This window comes from Tyto alba, unplaced genomic scaffold (genome assembly GCF_018691265.1).
Source record: "Tyto alba isolate M040663 unplaced genomic scaffold, T.alba_DEE_v4.0 Super-Scaffold_22, whole genome shotgun sequence".
Taxonomy (NCBI): Eukaryota; Metazoa; Chordata; class Aves; order Strigiformes; family Tytonidae; genus Tyto; species Tyto alba.
The window spans coordinates 31,613,583-31,637,136 of record NW_024881296.1 but is presented as its reverse complement, the minus strand read 5'-3'; the positions used below and the strand labels follow the sequence as shown (position 1 = coordinate 31,637,136).

The window sequence follows — 23,554 nt, the reverse complement described above, 5'->3', positions numbered from 1 at the left end:
TTTTTTAAAAGACAGTTCATTTGGCTGCTGAATTTCTAATTGTGGCTTTCAGCATGTGATCTTTGGACTCCATGGAGAGTGGAAGGGGGTGGGTCTGTGAACAACTTCTAAGACACTTATGGAAGGTGACTGAGGAAGAAAGGTTCACATACATTAATTCTACAGGAGGTTGCAATGGAAATTTTTTAGGTGTCTGCAAATATCAGAAGTTTGAAAATCACTGATTTAGAATGTGAAGATTTTGCTAGCTGAATTAGAGGTGCTAAGGCTTACACTCTTTGCTTTTAGTCTTTCCTAGGCATTTTGAATCTGGAATTTAGTATTAGCCTTTTGGCTGGCAGCATCATGCAGTTATCTTGAAGTCTTTTCCTGGAAGACACACAGATTTTCCATTGCCAGTTTTATGGCTGGGTGTTAGGACCAGCGCAAATAATTCTAAAGTGCTTCTAGCTTAAGTATTATCTGTGTATTAAAGAATATTAAAGGAGACAACATGGATTAAAAATCAGTACTTAATGCCAGTTTCAATGCTAGAGTGCATCTGAAAATATTAACATTTCATTTTCTGTTTTCTATACTGTCGTATAAAAAAACCCCTTACAAATAACAATCTAAATGACCATATGAGAAAGACAAACTTACTGTACAAAAAGTACTGCCAAATACACAAAATTAAGAAACGGTGAAACGTGTCCTTTACCTAGTTGCTCTCAACTGTTACTGCAACAAATAAAACAAGCAGTAGAGAATATTTAAAGTTTGTTTTTATTTTAATTAGCTATGTTTAAATTTTAAGCGTGGAGTCAACACCTCATCAAGGCCTTGCTCTGAGTTGGAAGATTCCTCTGTGGGTCTGAGGATGTGGTGTAACCAACCTCCTCTCTTGATGATGTGTCTCAGGCTAAAAATTTATTTCAGAGTACCTGAAGCCAGAGTGCTCAATACCTTGCAGTATTGATTCCTGGCAACTTATAGGCTGATCCATCACTAAAGATGATAGTAATTTTGCTCGTGTGTTCAGTTGGAGATCATATAGGAGCCTTACCAGTGAACGATGCCTCAATTCTAAATGATATTTTATGTGTATCCAATGACAACTATATGCAGTTACACACATGATACTTTATGCAAATTGAATAGAAGTAATTTTAATGTTGAAGTTAATGATGAAGCTGAATATTGTAACCAGTATCAAAATTGGGAAATGTGACTGCACGGAAGTTAGCAGTTACAGCTGGGGTGGGTACAGAGAACTCCTGCCAGTGCCAAAGGGTATCTGTGACAATATGGGGCAGGGGCTGAGGGAAAGACGGGAATTGTGGCATCGTGAATTTAACCATGGCCTTTCACCTGTGTTGAGAGATGGCATCTGTTGCCACCATCTGTTCCACTTGTCTGCTTATCTTCCCACGTAAGATGGGGCTGGGAGCCCGGCAACGGGGACACTTTAATGAAAGTTCGATGAATGATGCTCTGAAGTCCCCAGGCAGCAACTGGAGCTTCTGTGGGTACATGCAGTCTTTTGCCTGGCAGAGAGGAAGATGCAGCAGGGCTGCCACAAATGTGATTAATATCCTGCAAGGAAGTTTTCCTGACTGAGCTTCTATCTAGGATTAGTAGTATGTTGACTGACAAAAAAAATGGAGTGAAAATGAAGTTGAGAAGGTCAATCACTGTTAGAGAATATCCATTTGGTGGAGCTTCCTGATTTAAAGTAGCTCTGTAGCTACTGTTTAAAAGTCTATTCTTCACAAAGCCCAGCAAACAGGAATATGTAAAACTTTTGGCAACCAAGAGTAGCTTTCAGTGAGAGAACAATGGGATACATTAAGGGAAAAGCACTGGTCATTGCCATAAGCATCTTCAGCTCTTCTAATAAATCTGCTGTATTTGGGCAGTAACTTTTCAGCTCTTGGCAAGCTTGTAAGATGGTCCATAGCAAAGGCAAGAATTTGGAAAACCTCAGGGGGCAGGACTGGCTGCAGTCTGTGACAGCTGGTAATGTACGACTCTGAAAATGGTGTGCATATTGTATAAAAGTTTCTTACAAGCAGTATGATTTGTGGAGATCAAAATCACTTTTCATAAAAACAGATATTTTTTTTTAACCAGATGAATGTCAGTTCTATGCAAAGTGTTTCTTTCTTTTGACAGAAACTGTGTGATTTATAATGTGACTCATTCTGTACATGCAATATTTTGGTTAAAAAAATCACTTTTACGTGCGAAACATTTCACTCCGACTCAGTGTTGACAATAATATGAAAGAAGAGCTGCTTGTAAAGTTTCCTTTCATCATCGTTTTTATTTAATCATTGTTCAAACTTTGAAATAGGATGGATCTAAAATTGAAGATACATTACATGTATATCAGAACAGCATTTTTTGCTAATTAAATCCGTTTGCTAAAAATGCAGTATAGATTAAAAAAAACAGACCCTGTATGGACATCCGTACTACATTCAACAGGTGTTTTGGGCTTAAAATAACAACAACTGAAAACAGAAGGTGAAGCAGCCAAAATATTTTTGGGGTGTTTTGAAAGTGAAACCTCTTTTTTCCTCTCAAGAGGATGGTTTTGGTCAAAATAACTATTTTTTAAACTGCTAATCTGGTAATGACACACAGAAAAAAAATGTTGTTTGACCCAGAACTAGTTTTGCTTGGTTAGGATTTTGTGAAGAAAGCTAAAAGCTATTTGTGTTCACATCCAAACAATTTTCTATATCATTCAGTTTTTAGGATCACTGCAGGTGTACTGGGCCTAGGATTTCCCAGCACACAGACAACTGAAAATTCAGAATACCAAGTTGGTGCATATGTTACTGAGTATCCTCTAGAAATAATTATATTTTATTTTAGAAAATCTAGCACTATTAGAAAAATTTAATTCTTGCATGCTACATTTTTTCATTTCCTGTGTGGTGTTGACCACATTTGTGTAGCTTCCAAATTATATGAAAGTGTGTGTGAAATGAATGCTCCAGAATATCTACAAATTAAATTTGTAATTCACAAGTGAAGGTCTATTCTTGTTTAAGTCCATGCAAATTTACAACTGATGTTAATAATTAGGATTTCACCCAGTAGAGTCACAGCCATTTTGTTTCTTGTGACTCGGCCATCATACCTGATTTATAATTTTTCACTAATGTCTCAGAATTCAAGATAACATTCCACAAATGTGGAATGGATAAACACTGGCAATGATATGAGAAGTCTCTGAATGCTGTTTAAAATTATTAGAAATTGTACTGAAATACCTAACTTTGTTCTACGTTGAGAGGGCACATTTGTAAATTTGTGTTCTCAAAACAGGGATCTCATCATCAGTGTCTTGTGACCACAGTGTAGTTATTCAGTATTCATAATCCTATTTTGTGTCAGAGGCACAACTTAATATCCTTTAATATAATTTTGTATTCCTTGCACATTCAAATTGTCTATAAAAGCCAATCTTAATTTCATATGCACTTAGAAAAGTAGGACCAGGCCTCTAATTGTAGATGAATTTTTTTTCTAATTTAGTTTAAATAAATTATACTAACATAATCCTAACAGACATCTCCAGATCAAATTTTACTTGCCTTACTAATGCAAAGTTCCTGTTGAGAATTGTGCACCAGTAAGAGTAGCATTTGTTTAACCATAAATCTTTGAAAAATCTTCTGATACACAGCAGGTAATTTCAGAGATAAAAAGAGAGAGAAAAATCATGTCTATTACTCTGCCTTATTTTTGGAGATAATTAAGTTCAAAGGTTCTGAAGCAACATTGACTATGTTACAGGATGTCCTCCACACCAGACAATGAAATTAATCAGTCATTGCCCTGTTAAGTGAAAATGAATTAGTTGCAGGCAAAACACTGTACTGTCATTAATCATGTCAAGGTGCGAAGATATGTATCTTCTTATAAATGTTCACAGATAAACAAAATAATTCAATTCACTGTTGAAACAAAATAATTGAATTCACTGTTATGTAACAGATACTCTCTTAAGTATATGATATTTGGTTTACAACAGTACACAGTGGGTTCTTTATCTGTATTTTGTCTATGATGATAGGAGAATTTAATTTTTGTTAATCTGGGGTGCCTGGATTCAGGCAATAACTCAAGGAAACATCTGTGTTTATGCTTAGTACAAACAGCCCATTTAAATCTCACTGGCTGCAAGTTTATCTTTGTTTTAATAATGTTCCCTGGAGAGATGTAGCACACAATCTGATCTCACAACTTTGAAAGTGTCCATCAGCATGATTCCGATGAGGCCACTTTTGTCCAGTGACTGGAACCGAAACGTTTTGCTTTATGTATTTTCAAAGAATTTCATTTAGTGGTGTCAATGCAAACTGCATTTGCTTTAGTTTCTGAAATGTTTCTAGAAGCAGAAAACACTTGAAAACCACCTGTTAACTAAAAGTTATTAAAAATATAATTGACATAATTTTTTGTTATCAATTTGAGGGTATGCAAAGTGGGAAGGGATGCCCTGCCACATTCAAGTGGCAATGATGTGCACAACCTGCTGTGCTTAGGTGTGAACTGCTGCACAGCTTGGAAGACAACAAAGAATCCTGTTCAGCATGTCTGCTTCACAGAGTTTACAGTCTGACATGTACATCTTCAGCTACACTTCATTCATGCTGATGGACTCCAGCTGGGAGCGGAAGACTATGAGAAGGCCACAGAAGACCATGGCAAACAGGATTTGGAGTGGCAATAGAAAAATTTTCGTAAGAACTGTTCTTATAAAGGACAAAATTCTTGGAAGAAACTAGACTGAAAGGGTTGGACCTCAAGTAAGTGGCATATAATGGAAGACAAGATGAGTATAATGAATGAGGGTATTTCCTCTTCACCCACATGAAAACTGGACTTCATTTAACAAATGAAAAAAATAATCAAAGGAAACAAGACTTCCCATTTCATATTTGAAATCAAAAGCTTTGTAAGCTTCTAAAGATTAAACATTTGCTGATAGCATTTTGAGCAATGATAATGAAAATTAAAGTTTTTTGTTATAATAAAGGTAATGTAGGGAGAAATTTGTTTTCTGCGGCTGGTACGCCTTGCAACTGGCAACAGAGGGCTTCTCGCATGTGTTACCAGTGAGAGGGAAGATACTAGGTTACGTGCTCTGCTGCCACGATTCACTGGAACGGTTTTTACAAAATGGTCAGTATTCTGTCTGCAATATAGTAGAATTGGGTAGTTACTGCTGCCTTCACTGTTATAACTGGGTAATTGTTCTGAAGCCAGATTTTAAAAGTCTTTTTATACAGTAGATACATATGCTTTCATCATGTTATTAATAACTGGAATATAAAATGTTGCATGTTCTCTAAGGAATATGTCACTAAAGACATTTATGGTTTAAAGACGTTTATAGTTAGAAAAAGACTTCAAGTCCTTCAGCATTTGCTGAAGATATCAGTATATACTGGCGTGTTTTTTGGCTGGTTGTTTGGTTGTTTTTTTATTGTTTTATTCACAGTTGCCAACCATGTTGGTTCTGAATAGTTCAAGAAAATCAGTAGAGGTGACAATGAGGAAACCACAGAGCAATGTGGGGAAAAAAAATGGAATAATCAAAATCTCAAAACAACCCAGAAGCAAACAAAGGGAAAAAAAGTATGAAAATATAGGCCTTCTTCAACAGTATGTTGCAGGATCAATAACGGGGATTTCCACAAACGCCTTTATAAGCATTAAAGTCATCTATCAGTAAAAAAGTAAACTGCAGATTCTTCTGAAATGGCTAGTAAGTCAAAAGACAGTATCAGTGCTGAACCTGTAGAAGTCTTAAAGCTTACAGTTCATTTGAAAGAACCACCTTGATCCAACAAGCAGTTACTTATGTATGCTCCTCAGCGTCTCTGTGTGAATCTTTTACATAAAATCTCCAGCAGGATTCCAGCTCAGGAAAGAACAGCAAGAACAGGAAGGTGTTGGGACCTAACCCCAGTTTGCACAATAGGAAAACATCCACCACATTGCAACACGGAGTGTTTGATCCTGCATTTGTTTGTCAGAACTTCAGTTTTTGTGTTTCCTCCCAGTGGTTGATGGCACCAAAGGCTACAGCCCACCTCTTGCTCCCGTTGCTATGATTATGTCGGAGAGAGGGAAGCCTAGGTTTAGAATCTGGGAAAGGAGGAGAAGGAAGAGGTAGCATGATACTTGAATATTTGCTTTGTATTGCACAAGTGTGCACATAGAGTTTAATACTTAAGGTCTGTAATGTAGGATAGAGCATTTTTAAATCTGTAATGTATGATGATGTTTCACAAGTAATATTTTTACATTTATTCCTTGTAATATGCTTAAGCTTAACAATAGCTTGGTTTGAAACATTTTAGCTACTTTAGGAAAAGAAACCTTAGATCACTGATGTCAGGTAGAGTACTTTTTTTCTTTTTTGATTTGTAATTCATCATATACATGATATGTGATTGGTATAGATTGTTAGAGTAGTGTTAATAAGTACGGCCTTAAAGAAAAAAGAATTACTGTGTTAAAAATTAACAGCAAAATGTTTTACCCTAGGTTATTCTTTCGTGATGCACAAGCTTGTCCTCACTACATCTGCTTTTGTGCTTGTTCTTTGTATTGGCTAACTCAGATCCTGATCTGCTCTCTTGGCCTTAGTCTGCAACTTGCAGAGCATGTTGTTTTAACCATTAACGCACAGAGCATTTTAGCTTAAAAAAATGTGAAGCATACTTGTAATGCTATCAAGGTCAGCTTCAGTATTGATATTCTTAAAGTTTGATCCGCCAATACATTTAAATGTATGCTAAACAAGTGCTCTGAGAATGCAGAAAGTGATGAATCTGTCCTTCTTAATCCTACTGGGAATTCTGAAGGTACCATAACAAATTATGTCATTAGAGAAATAGCAATGGGTTGTTTCAACAGCAGAGATGCAGTTTAACTCAAAAGTATAGTTGTTTTCAACTAACTCAGAATATGTGGCACAAAACCAAAATAAGCATAAATAATAAATGGAGCTGGAAGTGAGAATAATATTTCTAGGCATTAGGGTAAAGTGATCCCAGTGGGAGGGTGGGAACAAATACTTCACTTTTAAAATGGAAGCTATAGATTTATTGAAAGAGATTATAAAGGGGTTTTGATTATAAAGTAATGAACCAGACATCATTTCCAGTCTTGTATTTTAAAAAAAATATCTGGTACTATCTTTGCCATTGGTAAAGGGACTAAACTATTTGTTTTCTCCCTAGGTTTTAGTTTGGCTTTAAGAGCAGCATTGAAGAGAGAGTATTTAAAAAATAATCAAAGTAACATTTTCACATAATTGGCAACTTCTATTTGTAGAAGTTATTCTGAATGTTAAAGTCTTCTAGTTGACATGGGACAAAGCATGGATTTCTTTTTAATATTGTGTAGAGAAAGAGCACAATGTTTACAGAGCAGTTGAATATTCGATGTAAAATGTGAAGAGATCCCTATGAAGAAGACTTTGTCTAGGGGCCAGCTTCAATGTTTCAGCAAGGCAGACAGTATAGGGAAAAATAAACAAAGCCTTATATAATTTGTTTATTCTGTTAATATGTTTATTTTGTTTGTGTAAACAGTTTTGAATGTGTGGTATATTCAGTAATGTAGCCCTTGTATAATCATTTGTATGATAATAGAAAGATGCTCAATTTTGAATTTACATATATTTCAGCATTCTTATTAGAAAGCATGTTAATAATACTGATGCTAAGTCCCCAGGTTAAATATTCAACTGACAGAAAGCTTTTGAAGAAACTATTGCTGCTGCCCATATGTCATAGTAATATTTTATAATAAATAATGTTTTCTATGTCCATTTATGATATATTAGTATTTTTCCCCCTCCCCTGTAATTTTCTACAGGAGAGCTCTTCAGAAGTTCACAGGTGGGCTGTGAACTACAAGGAAGCATGTTTTGAAAAATCAAGATTGAAAGAATTTTTAATAGAAAGGTCCTTTCAGCAAAAGACTGGTAAATCTTTGACAGTAACTTTGCTGACGCCCTCTGAACTAAGTGGGTTTGTTTTATACATACACACATCTGATATTTTGTTTCTATATAAAACCGACTGTAAGGTAAAGGAGGAATTACTGAACTTGGGCATCATTTAATGTATTTTAAACCTGTTTTTTGTGTACAAGTCAAAACCCCAATCAGACTGGACTGTTGAAATAAAGAGTGGAAAATGAAAAGATTTTGTCCCAAATTAATGACAGACAAGACCGTATAAACACATTAGGGAAGTGAACAATATCACCCGTGTGCTTCTCTTTTAACTGGTTTTCTTCCTTTTCCCATTAACAGAGACTGTTAGACAGTAAAGTCTTACAGATCTACAGACAGCAAGATGTGAATTCATCTGTTGAAAGCCTGCCTAAAAGTCTTAAAACTCAATTCTTTATAAGGGAGATGTATGTGGAGAATAAGGAAGAAATGAGAAAGGAATAACTGTCTAGGGGAACAGTTATAACTTAATTACTTGGTCATTAGTAAGCGGGAATTTGAATTAGGTGTTGTAGGGTGAGACCAAAAAAGCCATGGCCCAGTTAACTGATGGAAACTGAGAAGTTCTATCACTCCAATGCTTAAAGATGAACCTCTGTAATTGTGGGTTCAGACCCTAAGGGTAAATGTGTCAAAAACTTCTAAGTAATTTGAGAACTCAATTTCCATTTTGAATGAAGATTCCCAGAAAGAGGGAAACCTCTTTCTCTTGAAAGAGGTTCTGAATCACTCTTTAAAACTTGCCCTAAGCTTTATTATGCTTATTAGTTGCTCTATGAAGAGGAAATGGATATTAAACTTTTTAAAGTGTTTTAAATTCTACTGGTGATAATCTCCTGATGACATTTTTATAGCTATATTCCGGACATCCTGGAACATGATTTTATTCTGTTATTGACTAAGAGTAGGTTCCGGTATGCTGGTTTCTGGTAATGATTTTATAGGTAAGAAACATGAATCAAGACTTCTTAGCTTGGAACAGCATCTCTTCCTTACCCCTTCCATGAGCCAATAGCATGAACACGTATTTGTCATTATCCCATGGCTAACATCAGTCCTCAAGAGTTGGCACTGGGTGAATGTAATTATTTAAATTATCAGTGAAATAAAGGTTCTTAAAAATTGAGCTGTAATACAACTACATGTGCTGTCAAAAGGATAGGAATAAAGATGTAGATGAATAAAGAGGTTCTGAATAATATAGGCCTATTGCTGCCTATAGAAATCTAAATCTGTAAATCCCTCCCCAAAACCCACATTGAGTTCCTATCTGCACTGCATCTTGTTCTTACTGCCCCGGTTCTTTTTAGAGCAGTCGGTTTCTGTGATAATTGTTTCAACAAAGTACAAGAAGCTGATGTGGGTTTTATGGTTAATAAGTGCTGAATTAGGGATGCCAATGGTGGACAGCATTCATTGTGGAGGAAGGGGAACAGATCAGTGAAGCCTGCGCTGCAGAAAATCAGAAGAGGATTGGATTAATCAGCATAGTGTGTATTAGGAGGAGTCCAGGGCAAGTCCAGTTCAACTGAGTTTCAGCATGTCACAGCTCTCCAAGCCAGTGTCTGTAATTAAATTCAAAAATCACTGTTAATGCTCAGCTGGGTCACACAGCTCAAATCAGAAGATAATCAGGAAGTGCTGGAAAATTGAAGGTTTCATAGGAATACTCTGTTGGCTGTACTGTACTTCATCAATGTTCTTCAGTAGTGCTTTTTCAGAACAAGTACCACACGGTGGTATAGTGCAATTAGGACTGTATGACACTCAACAAGGACAGGTACCACTATATCACTATAATCATGAGTATAACAACAGTAGAATAGAATAGGGAAGGAGTAGTGCTGGATCATGCATGGATTGTGAATTTCCAGGCTAGAAAAAGATGGCACATTGGTATCTTAACGTTTGGCCACCTCTGAGCTGACAGGACTCGAGGCTTTTAGAGTGACATGAATGTTCCAGCAGTTCTGAAAGCACTTTAGGTGGCACCATGGTCTTGCTTTAGAAAGTGCATGATCTATAGCATACCTCAGATGAAAATAAAGTTACAGTCCCATTACATATGCTGATCCTCCATGAGCAAGATCACACGGGATGGTATTTATGACACCAGGGGATGATGATGTCATTAACACTAGCACTCTCTACTGACATTTCTGTAATGATTTTAGTGTGAGAATGTTTCATCAAGAAAGGTTCTGCATGTAGCTGCATACAAGGGAGTTGTGTTTGGTAAGACCCTTGAGCTGTAAGAAGCAATAATTCCTTCCAGTCTAATTTGGGGATTATTTAGGAGGCTGTCCCACTGGTCCCAAAGCAGGCTGACTCACCTGGGTTTTTTTCTTGTTTCACAAACCGCTAAAGTTCTGCCCTGGCTCCGTATAATGTGCACGCACAACCTTCCTGTAAAATGGGTCATTTGCTTTGTTGAGTTTTCAGGGTAGATTTGTGGATCTACATATGGATTAGGAACTGAAAAGTTAGGAAAAGAGTGCACAGCTGGGTTTCTGTTTGCAGATTTAAGTCAGCTTAAATAAAGCAGACAAATATTGAGCACTAGGATCCTAATACCTTGTCCCTGCTTTCAGTATGCCTGGCAACGATGAGCTGAATGTTGTGCTCCTATTATAGCAAAGGCATGTAGTAACAGCCCTTAGGAAACCATCAGGTTCACTGTCATCACTGACTTTTCCTAGGTATATGGGAGGCTTTTTCTGTGTAAGTGGCACAGAAAGGCTGCCATGTGTTATTAGTAAGCAAGTAATAGAGGTCTACTATGTAAACATCTCTCCATGGCTTGTAAAATGTGACTTGGAACTGTATGAAGATGGACTGTCCAAGTGAAAAATGGAAACACAGCTTTCAGCTAATCTGAAATTCATGGTTGCAATCTGCAGCTGACCAGAAGTCCTTCAAAGGTTCTGAATAAAACCTTACGACAAATAGAGATTTGCCAACAAGAACAACAACAGAAACACCAACATGACCTATCCTATTTTCTGATTGTACAGAAATTGTATTTCTAATTATGTAGTAGACATCTTATCTTAGGATCTTCTGAATTTAGCTTTCGAGGGCTACAGCAGAGATGTTGCGAGTGCCCTCTGTTCTGACCCATTCTTTCACCCACTCAGCAACTCAGCTGTGAAAAATTGCAGAAGGCTTGTGTTAAACCTTTTCTCAAATTCACAGCTATTTGAAAGGCAGAAGCATTGGGGTTGACTGAAATTGGGAACGCTCTCAGTTGGGATATGCCTCACTGAGAACACACCCTGGGATGTCAAGGCAGCGTGAGAAGCCGCACGCGTGTACCAGGGCAATGCAGGCGCATTTCCAAGGGAGCCAGCTGGCATAAGTGTCTGAGGCTTAGGTGCTTATGAACCACTCAGAGTACTGCATAATTCTCTGTCCGATGGTGGCTGGGCTCGCTGGCTATACTGAATGAACATAGAGCAGTCCATGACTTATGTGAGGACTGTAGCAAGTTTTTTTGTTTCTTGTCAGTGGCTTAGCAGTGCTTTAGGATAAGGAAAACTGGAGGTCAATGAGAAGCCTAGCTGAATCACTTGCGAAGTGGTCATTTCAGCCTCTGGGTAGAGGAAAAACAACAATGTGATGTGAAAGGAAAAGGTGGTTCTTATTCTGTAAAGTCTTATCCTCCAGCTGAACCTGGTGGATGTGATCAGCTTCCAGATCTGCCAGCAGCTGCAAGTGTATCTGACTAATTAACTCCCACAGACCCTACACATTTCCTACAAATCAAACAGCTCTTGTAACCAGACACTGCTTTTACCTTCCCCGTTGGTTTCATTCTCATCTGTCAAGTTTTTCATTGCTTGCGTATGTCTCTTTGTTGATTTGATTTTTCTTTGCCTCCTAGCACATTTTCATTTGTTATCTTCATTTTTTTTTTTTGGCATTTGCATTGGTTAAATTACATTCAATCTCTGACATTCCAGGCTGTTTGCACACAGTTGCATGATCTGGTTCTTCTCTCTGCATGCTCCTCTGCCTCTTTTTTCACTCTGGGTGGTCCTCAGTGTTTGCAGGTCTATCAGCCACTATTTCAAATGTCAAGCTCAGTTCATGTTGTACAGAACTTTTTACTTCTAATATTTGCTCTGCTAATTCTTGGTCACATTTTAAGAAAAAATAACAGTTGTCCTTTTACTTTCTCATGTATCTGGCTTACTGTGGCATTGCTGCAGTACTTCTATTGCCTTGAACAAGTAGTAATTACTTTATAAACATTTTAGTCCCATGATGAACTCAAACTCATGTGTATATATATAAATACACTAATCTAACTAACCCATTTACTTTACCCATGGTTTTCTAGGAAGTGTCTTTTCAGCAGAATCAAAGCCCTCAAGGTTTCCACAAGGATGTGAAAGCTAACCTAGTACCCGTCTTCAGAACTGACCCATTAGCACAGTATCTCACAAAACCAGAGACTGGTTACACTTCAGACGTGTTCTGGTTGGTGTTAACTGCACTAGTCTGGATAGTCCCAACTGTTCCATAAAGTCTGTTGTCTCTTACTCTCTACTTACATTGGCGTTGCTGATGTCTTTCCACAATGAGGAACAAGCATTGTATGGTGACATTGAAACACAACTGTGAGAAAAAAGGAATCATAAATAAACATTTGTTAAAAAGTACTCTGTATATTTTCTGTGAATTTTAGGGAATTCCTTCAATTATACATGGATAATTTAAATTTTATTTTTCCTGTTGCTTTAGCTGTCTAAGTAAATCTGTTTCAAGTAACAACGCATTGCTAGCCTTCTACTGAAAAAATAATTAATTGGTGGCATTATATTTCACTCTTTCCCCTACACTCTGAACTGAAAACTTCACTGTGGGCTGCTAGCAGCTTCCTGCTGCTCAACCTGTAAGTTCATTTTCAATTTATCTCTCCCTGTTTCTTCATCCTGCTTTTTTTACACAAAGGTGGTAATTTTGTGGTAGTTTCTTAGAAGAAAAAAAAGCAACCCATACTGTATCTGTTGGTACTTGGTAGTCTGCTGAGTTTTACTGAGCTTTACTTTCTTTTCTCCTCGGAAATACATTAAGAAATTGAGCTAAAGATTTTCCAGACTGACTGATACCTACAAACGTTCTGTGATGAGCTGAGAGGACCCTAAAGTCATAAGCCATAAATGTAAATTTTACACTAAATGGAAAAACTTGCCTCTATATTTTCTGTCTTCCTGACTTTTAACTCCATATTGAAATAATCTCTTAGTTATTTATGTTGTCTATATTTGCATCACAGATCAACAGTTTTTAACAAGGTGCCTCAAATAACTTTGGTTGTGCATTCATTTTAGTTTAAATGTGCCTTACTTAGAAGTGCTTGCTTCTGAACGTTCTGCTGGCTTTGTGTAAGTCAGGAGAATATTCATTAAAATAAACTGATATTTATCTTTGTAATTAACAGTGACCATATCCAGGCTAAAGAAAAGTAAGTAAAATATTACTAGCATAAGATGATGTAACAATAGCAATGTAAGTGAGAAACTCAAGGAGCTGAAAAAAAAAAAAATACTGCAAGTCATTTGTGAATAAATTGCAACCTATAATGCATGCTAATAAAAATTGACAACTCCTGCTAAAATTAAAATGTTGCCTAGTATCAGTCAATGTTGACATCTGTCCTGATCATACGGGTCAATTGAGATCATGTTTTAAATTACACAAGGTAGCTCAAATATGTTAAAACGCAGATGTATAGACTTTATGAATGGAGGTCATTGAAATTGTGCAACACAGTAGGTAAACTAGCACGCTATCAGCAGTGCATCCACTAATAGGTCTATTAACTAGGGCACCATGCTTAGCTAGCAGTGCTGTTTATCATTCCTCATGTATTAGGAATATTTTAATTTTTCTGAGACCTGGCAGCCTACTGTTGCACAAACTCTCTATTAGGGACTCGATCTAACTGGAACAACTGGATGAAGTTGGCTTTCTGCAAAATAGCAGGACAGGCATATGCAGATTCACAGGTGCAAAATGAAGTAAGAGCAACTCTGCCATCTTTCAGAGGCCTTGGTCCCATGGAAAAGCAGTGTATATTTGAAATGTAGGGCAACAGGATGGAGTGTAGATGACTGAGGTGAAGGAGGCCAACCTTTTAAGGGTCACAAAAGAAAGTTTTGTGGTAGGTGTGGAGTCTGCTGTGTGAACAACACCTGGGCATCCTGGAAGCAAGTAGAAGTGAGGAGTGGCAGTTCTACTCTATTTAACTGTCCTTACTTTATGTACTACCAAGGAGTTGTTTGTTTTTAACCCCCAATGTATCTGTATAAGTAAATTCTGCTACGAAAGCTTAAGATACAATTCCATAAACGTGACCCACAGTATTTCAGCATGTCTTTCTCTTAGCATGTCACTACTCACAGGTTACTTAACAACCTGTGTGTTCTAACTGTTTGCAGTAACCTTAGTTTTGGGTGTTAAAGCACAAAGAGTGGTTATCATAACACAGGTGATTAAAATTATATAATACATTGTTTGTGAGGGATAATTTACATAATAGGAATGATCTTAAGTTTTCTTATTTACATTTCTGTTGTTTTATACATGTGAAATAGTAATTAGTGTTTTGAAGGCACTGCTCTTATATGTACGTTGTAACTTGTGTTTACCCATCAACAAGCTGAGTAGCAGCATGGATGCTTACAGGTTCTACTGATGCCCCCATGTGGATATCTGGCTAGATCACTCTAGTCTACAGTTGAAGACATGGTTGAGTTTTACTGTTAATTTAATAATAATTTATTTCTGTGACATCCATTAATGGGCAAAAAAGTTTGCCTTTGTGGGATACCAAAAGTATTTTTGAACTATGTTTTCCATTCTCTATGAAATAGTGCTTGACTGTCCCTTTTTTGTATCTAGCATTTGAAACTATTGTTGACATGTTTGGTACAGCATCACACTAACCAGTGTACTTATTTTTGTGGGATTCCCAAGACCCACGAAAATTTTAATTCCATTATTAATGTCCTAATAATAGCTACGATACAATTATGGCCTGATTGGTTTGCCAACGTAGAATAATCTAAACCTCATACACTGATTTTTCTGCCCATGTCATTGAATATAATTATATTGTAACTGTCTGAGAGTCCACCTGAACCCCTACGTCACTGAAAATTAGTGTAGAGATGCTGGAACTGTCTTTAAATGTGACAGCTCAGATACTGTGACCTTGTTGGTTACAGCGACAGAGACCTTAGGAGGAGCTGATTTGTATTTCTTCTTGGCAGGGTAATTTAAGTTGTACAAAGGTCTTCAGTGTAAAAGACATCCTAATGGTGACCCATGTTTTTTTAGTGTTCCTTAGGTCATAGTTGTCAAAGCAGATTTCAAAAGGCAGTGGCAGACCAGATGAGCATAGTGATAGCATAGGGCCACAGCTGTGCTGAAGCGGTTGTTCCTGTTGGCCGTATAAACACTCTCACCTTGTGGCTGGGGCACTCAGGGAACCAAAACTCCATTTCTTCCAAAGCCCCCTTGTATGGACCTTTCTAATGGCATCAAAAAAAGTCTCCTGCTGGTGGAGGGGCCTGGCACCCAGGATGCCCCACTTTCCAGGCAAGTGTCTGGGCCACTGATTTAAAACTGTGCTGCCAGGGTTGATGGACAGGTAGCAAGAGTTAAGTTTGTGGCTTTCACAATTACTTTTTAGTTCTAGGTGCTTAAGTTCTACCAAGTTGGGCACTTAACATCTTTTTGTACTTCTGTAATACACTGAGATTTTCAAATACAACTACACAGTGTAGATATCTAAGGACTTTTCAGAGTTAGGCCCTCTCATTATTTGAGTGTGTTTGAAAAAACTGGTCATAGGTCTCTGACAGTAAACAGAATGATAACTCCTACTCCTTTGAGTTTGTATGTTTTATAGAACAAGAAGCATTTTCTAGGTCAGAGGGAAAGCGTTGCTCAGACATCTTAGTTGTGGAGCAAATAGATCTGATTTCATATCTAAAATGTATATTACTTAAGACTTCTTTCAAATATCTGATTCATGTTGTTTCTGTTATTGTTTGATCTTACAATCATTGGACTCTTATACAGTGGAAAATTACAGTTGTTAGAACCTGCTAATTAATGTGATTAACTGAGCATGTAGTGTAGATAAGGGCATTTGTTTGGTCTCGTGACAGTTGGTCACTGCCTACATTAAGTGTGTGTCTAGGCTGGAGTTTTTACCTCTGACTAAATCAAGTAACAGATTGCTAGTTAAGCTGGATGATGTGAGTGTAAATGGTAGCCAAAGCACTCCAGCATTGTTTGTGCTTATATACCTCCACACCAAGTGCCTACCACTGTTTTATTCAAAATTTTGCACACAAGAACTGAAGAACCAGCAGCCTAGTGTTTGTAAATGAAGATATTTCTTAACATTTTTGATCTTGTTCATGTTTGGTTTTTGTTAGGAAGCTGAATTTATCTGGCACGCAGCACTGAAGTGTTTAATCATGCCTCTCCTTTGCAGTAGATGACAGAGAGCATACCTTTTACTCTGCTTTTACACATTCAGTCTTTGGAAAAACAGAATCATAGAATCACAGAATGGTTTGGGTTGGAAGGGGCCTTAAAGATCACCTAGTTCCAACCCCCTGCCATGAGCAGGGACACCTTCTCCCAGCCCAGGTTGCTCAGAGCCCCGTCCAGCCTGGCCTTGAACCCTTCCAGGGAGGGGGCAGCCACAGCTTCTCTGGGCACCCTGTGCCAGTGCCTCACCACCCTCACAGTGAAAAATATCTTCCTTGTATTTAATCTAAATCTACTCTCTTTCAGTTTGTAACTGTTACCCCTTGTCCTATCTCTACACTCCTTGATAAAGAGGCCCTCCCCAGCTTTCCTGTAGGCTCCTTTACGTACTGGAAGGCCGCTGTAAGGTCTCCCCAGAGCCTTCTCTGCTCTAGGCTGAACAACCCCAACTCTCTCAGCCTGTCATGAGGCAGGCACTCCAGCCCCCTGACCACCTTCGTGGCCCTCTTCTAGACCCACTTGAGCAGGTCTATGTCAGGCTGAGCACAGGACTCCAGGTGGGACCCCTGGAGAGTGGAGCAGAGAGGAAGAATCCCCTCCCTCATCCTGCTGGCCACGCTTGATGCAGCCCAGGGCACGGTTGGCTCTCTGGGCTGTGAGCGCACATTGCTGGCTCACGGTCAGTTTTCCATCCCAAGCCCGTCATACCCCCAAGCCCTTCTCCACAGGGCTGCTCTCAATCCACTCATCGCCCAGCCTGTGTCTGCACTTGGGATTGCCTCGACCCATGTTCGGGACCTTGCGCTTGGCCTTATTGAACTCCATGGGGTTTGCATGGGCCCACTTCTCAAGCCTGTCCACGTCCCTCTGGATGGCATCCCTTCCCTCCAGTGTGTCGACCACACCACACAGCTCGGTGTCTTTGGCAAACGTACTGAGGGTGCACTCAATCCCACTGTCCATGTCGCTAACAAAGATGTTAAACAACGCCAGTCCCAGCACCAAACCCTGAGGAGTGCCACTTGTCACTGGTCTCCACTTGGACTTTGAGCCATTAACTGCAAGTATTTGAGTGCAACTGCCCAGCCAATTCCTTATCCACGGAGTGGTGCATCCATTAAGTCCATGTCTCTCCAATTAGAGACAAGGATGTTGTGAGGGACAGTGTCAGAAGCTTTGCATAAGTCCAGGTAGATGATGTCAGTTGCTCTTCCGTTGTCCACCAACACTGTAACCCCATTGTAGAAGGCCACCAGGTTTGTCAGGTATGATTTGCCCTCAGTGAAGCCACCAGTCACCAACTTATTTTCCATGTACCCTAGCATATTTTCCAGGAGGATCTGTTCTGTGATCTTGCCGGGCACAGAGGTGATACTGACTGGTCTGTAGTACCCTGGGTCCTCTTTATTTCCCTTTTCAAAAATGGGGGTTATGTTTTTCCTTTTCCAATCAACGGGAACTTAACCGGACTGCCATGACTTCTCCAATATGATGGATAGTGGCCACTTCATCCGCCAGTTCCCTCAGGAGCTGCGGATGCATCTCATCAGGTCCCATGGACTGGTACACCTTCAAGTTCCTTAGATGTTCTTGAACCTGATCTTCTCCTACAGTGGGCGATTCTTCCTTCTCGCAGTCCCTGCCTTTGCTTTCTGCGTCTTGGGTGGTGTGGTTGGAGCACTTGCTGGTGAAGACTGAGGCAAAAAACATCTAGAGACCTTTACAGAATTTGTTTCATGAGTTGTGGTTGATAGCTGATCAATACTCTGATTTGCATTGTGTGAGCTGGCTTCAGAATTCCCATTAGTACTGTGCATTTTGAATTTCAGTTCCAGGGTTGCTGGGCTATATTATTATCTCACAGTTTTCACTTTCTTATTTCTAAAAGAAGCTCCTGCTTTTTAGTCTTTGTAACATCTAAAAGATAAAAACTGAAAAAAAAAAAAAAAAAGCAAGCTAGAATAAATGCATAAAGATTCACATGCTGCTTTTACACATTTTAAATTAGATTGTGCTTATAAAGTGATTATTTTCAATAAAAAGAATTACTTTCTGTTTATAGAGAAAGCAGATAGATTGCATGACATGAGAGATTTAAAATAGTCTACTTATTTTACCTGTAAACATAGATAACCCAGGATCTTTTGTAATTACTGAATATGAATACTAATAATGTAAATGGATAAATGTGTCCAAAATAATTATATTTGGCTAAATAGCCAATATCTGCTTCCATTTGTAGTACTGATTTTCACTAGAAAATGGATTTACGCAAACTAAAGTGCTAAAATAGCTTAGAAGCAGATTTTGTCACTTTAGTCATAAAGGACAGTTATCACCTTACTCAATTTAGGCTAAAAAACCCTAGCTGTTTTTTAGTAGAAAAACAGACAAACTGGAGAATGCAAGCAAATAAAAGCAAAAATAAAGACTGGAATATTCAACTTTTATTTTCCTGTATACATATTCCAATTTTTTCTTCTAGGAAGAAACGAAAAAACTTTATTAGTCAATCACCTTTTAAACACCTTTTCTTCAAGTCTTATAAAGCTTCTTCCTATTTTTGTTTCCACAGTCTTTTTTTAGCTCCCTCTTGCTTTTTGTTATAGTTCTGTAATATATTTTGGAACAAACAGAATGTGATGTATCTGTGCATAAAGTAAAGAAGGTATCAGTACACAGTTCTGAAAACAAGTTCCATCTCTCAATTTATTGATAATTTAATATGGTGAATACAGAGATTACATTCCACAAGCAAATACATTCAGTGCCTGAGAGCTTGTGTTTCTTTAGTCTGTCATCTAGGACCTGAGCTAAGCTGGTACAGCTGCAGAGACAGGACAGCTGCGAATTTGGGACATCACACATGACGATGGTGGTGCAGGTGGGTTTATGCTGCGTGAGACAGGTGTTCTGTGGCCTGAGAACATGTTTGGTTCAACATACAATGACTGGGAAGCTGTTCCAGACATAGGAGAGCTGGTGCCAACCTCATGGTTCCTGAGTTTTCTGTTGGTAAAATCCATGAACTTGTGTAGGCTCACACCTTATTTACTGCTGTGTACCAGTAGATGTAGTTGAGGGTGGAACAAATTTAAAAGTGAGTGGAACTGTGCCAGGCAAAAGCTCGTAGACCAAATCTAGGCCAAGTCATAGAGTAGTGTCTTGAAAGCAAAATATAGAAACTCAGGTTCTTTCTTTCTGTCTTTGATGTGTGCTCTGTGCTTTTGTGAGTGGCTAATGAGCTCTGTGTAATGCTGCCAATATTGAATGTTGCTGATTTTGCACAGAATTACAATATAGGACCCACTGAAAGGATCAGGCTGAATAAGAAGTAATAGCAAAGAGCATAAGCAGCTCAGGCATTCATCTTTGTGCAGTAAAGCTGGGTGTTCACCTTATTTTTGACCTTGGCATAATAGTTTAAATGATTAATGTATATGGCAGATATTGTAAGTGACGAAGGCACTCAAAAGGGATTTTTATTTGGTGTGATTTAAAGAATGGAGCCATGACATTCCCTGAATCGGGGTAACGGGTATCCTCACTTAGCTTACAGTTACATTTTTCAGTATTTCTGCATTTGTGATTTTTAGTTCAAATTCCATAGTTATTGGTCAAATATTTCAAGTTAGTTAAGAGCCAAATAAAATCCCAGGTGACTTCAAAAAGGGAATTTCACATTAATAAAATGTGAAGAAAGACATTTGCAGGCTGGAGCAAGTTGAGTGTGGGGCCTGGCCCCCAGGGAGGTTGGAGGCTGAAGCTCTTGCCCTGCAAACGGACTGAGCAAGTGGTTCAGCCCTGGAGAAGAGACGGCTCTGGGAAGAGCCAACAACAGCCCCCCGGTACCTACGGGACAGGGGGGGAATCAGGAAGGTAGAGCCAGTCTATTCAGAGTGCCATGTGGTGTTAGGACATGAGACAACAGACAGAAGTTGCAACAGGAGAGGTGCAGGCTGGCTACAGGGAGGAACTTTCTCCCCACAGGGCAGGGGGGCAGAGGCGCAGGCTGCCCACGAGGCCGTGCCCGCTCTGTCCGGGGCACGTTTCCACACCCGAGTGGACACAGCCCTGAGCACCCTGGTCTGACCATGCAGCTAGCCCTGCTGTGAGCAGGAGGTTGGACTAGACACTTCCCGAGCTCCCGCTTAGCTTGGCTTATCCAATGATCTTATGATCCTGTGTCCACACTGTATATATGAACCAGGGCTCTGACCTGCTGAGTCAGTTGTCTTAGACAGTATGTCCCAAAACTTCATTTGAAGAAGAAAATGACAGTCTTCAAGCTCGCTTCCATGTGCTTTCTAAAGGAAGGAGAGGCTTGCATTACTGCAGACACAAACTGATTAGCTGTGAAAGTTTGGGTATTGATTCAGTTGTAGCTTTGTAACTAAGTTCTATTCCTTGTTGAGAGGTTCACTTAATAGTAGTAAAGTATAATTTTATAAGACTAATTTGGTAGGTTTTGAGTATTGATTTTTTGAATAGGGTTTTATTTTTTTCTCAAAGATTTTTTATTGCCATTTTTGTGAATTGGGGTAGTTTTATAATCTTTCAGCTGAGTCATTATGCAGACACTTAGTGTAACAGCTTGAGGAAGGCTATATTAGGGAGTTGGGTTACTCAGAGTCATACTTGGACTTTTCTAGCTGTGTAAGTCCTGCTTTAACACAAAGCAGTGGACAGTCAAAAGGTCAGGGTAGGGAATGCCATGGCCTAGGTTTGCTAATGAAATAGGATGAATATGAGTCCAAAGAGAGATTTGATATATCCTGTGTGGATTCAGTGTGGCTCCTTCAACTACTTGCCATACCTGAAAGTTACATCATAGTCACTTGGGTAAAAGGGAACTGTGCCCCTTTTACGATGTAAAGGTACCTCTTTGCATATGTTTCAAAACAGTGTGACACAGAATAGTTATAGAAATATGTATAAAAATGAGATCTCATAACTCTCATGGAAGCCTGGATTTGTTTTTTAAAAATTAATTTTCCCTTCTTAGCTTGTTTCTGTATCCAACTTTTTATAGTAGAATAATGAGCTGCTTCTCTTTTGTTCCCAGTGTGTGTTCAGTCCATCCTCTAGATCCACTCCAAATCAGTGGTTTTCTGTCCTTCACAATTTATGGACCCCCTGGATTCCTTAAAGCAGTAAAAATTTTAGTTTTTTTAAGAAAGTTCTGATGTGCCGTGCCTAGTTCTTTCACAGATTCTGCAAAGGTAACTGCTGGACCTCTGTGGTCTTGCTTGGACCAGCACAGTGCAGATTTGAAAACCACTGCCAGATCTAGATTTTTTAAATAAATGGATCACTGTCGGACTTCAAATTGCCCCAATGATGTTGACATGTCCTTAATATCAAGCTTTTATTTTGCACTTATGGGTGCAAAGATTTTACTATTTAACATGGTACTGTTGTAAAGCAAATACAGACCATTTGACATAGCGGCACGGTCTACCAGTATCCAGGGAACCTCAGTTCTTAATCTCTGCAATGGACCCTTTGCCTACTGCTGCCACTTGGACACTTGGGTGCTTTTGCATTGCCTGACCCATGTGCAGCTTGCTGTTTCATTTTTATGCTGTGAAAGTGCTTGCATGATTTGGCCTGCTTCCATAATCTGACTGGCAACCAGAAGGTTAAAAGGACATGATTAGTCCCTAAGCTTATCCCTTTACAGCCTAAAAGAGATGCCATTAAAGGGAATTTGAACCCAAAGGGTTTGTTTCAGCTGAAATTTCAAAGCTTTAATGTTTTAAATAAGCATGCAATTTCCTATCCCTGGCTTTTGCTAGCATGGCTTTAAAGTCCCAGCTGAGGTTATGAAGATTTTTAATACCATACTTCACGTCCTTTCTTTCCTTTCTTCTCACCTGTTGTCAATTGAAGTACACTTAAAATACCTCATAATCATGAATACAAAAGATGTCTTTTGCTTGCTTGATTTTCTTTTTTAATCTATGCAATCAGGTAACTTTTTGAGGAATGGGTATGAGGAGAGAGATGTATCATAAGGTAGTCCCATTGGTGTGCTAGGCACTTGGAGGTGGCTGCTTGTTAAACTGCTAAATAAAAATGTAATTTGTGATTCTTTTTTCTGCTTCTTGTGAAACTACTTTCTGTTTGGCTATTGCTGTATTATCTCTACCAGAATGATTAATCTCTTCTGTCCTATAAAATTGTATAGTTTTACCTTTGGAATAGAACAGATTGTACCAAATGACAACCTCTATGCTTAGATAACATACTGATATGCATATATTGTACATTAGGAATAGAGTATAGATGTGTGAAATAAAGCTTAATATTGATTTGTTTACTCAGTGGTGTTATCAGTTCTCTTATTACTTTATCATTTGCATTCTTGATTATGAAAAATATTTTATGAGTAAACAGTATCTCACAAATCTCCTTCATTTCTAGGACTTTAGGTTTATCAAAGGTAAATGAAACTTTCCTTGAAGGCAAAATTTGTCCTCTTGTTGAAATTTGAATTTTAGTCACTTAAATGACATCAAATCAAGTACTAGTGGGAAATAAATTTCCTAATCAGCTGAAATAGTAAGATAGGAAATGCTATGGTAATATAAATCAGATTCTGTCACACACTACTTCTTGCTGCAATGATGTTTAATTCTCTGCTGAAACATGAGAGCTGTACTTTTCAGGAAGTTTTGCATAAACTACAGGGAAATAGCTTGTACAGTTCTGATAATTTCACATAATTAAGTTTCAATCATTTATCAAACAATAAATGAGGAAAAAAAGAAATATTTATGCAACCAAAGATTGTAACTGGTAAGGGACACTGAAATGTATCTGGAATAAAACAAATAATATCAAAGAAATACAATTCTAGTATTTAGTTTGCTTCCTATCTTTGCTGCTAGTATACGTAGAAAATGCAGTGTAAGATCTCAGTATAATTCAGTGACTATATATGTATTCAGAAGACTAAGTTGTAGGTAGAAGTAATAGCTTTTATAGTATTAAAATAGTTGAAAA

General features: G+C 38.4%; 1 protein-coding gene across 2 annotated transcripts in view; it reads left to right on the top strand.

The window, feature by feature from the left end:
• The window catches only part of TMEM200A (transmembrane protein 200A), a 57,723-nt gene that overhangs the window by 24,974 nt on the left and 9,195 nt on the right, over positions 1-23,554 (top strand). The window contains exon 2 of one of the 2 annotated variants that reach the window (XM_032983246.2): positions 19,340-19,430. The exons of the other annotated variant lie outside the window; for it this stretch is intronic. The gene's annotated coding sequence lies outside the window, so the exon portion shown is untranslated. The remainder of the gene's footprint in view (positions 1-19,339; positions 19,431-23,554) is intronic. 2 annotated transcript variants of the gene reach the window in all.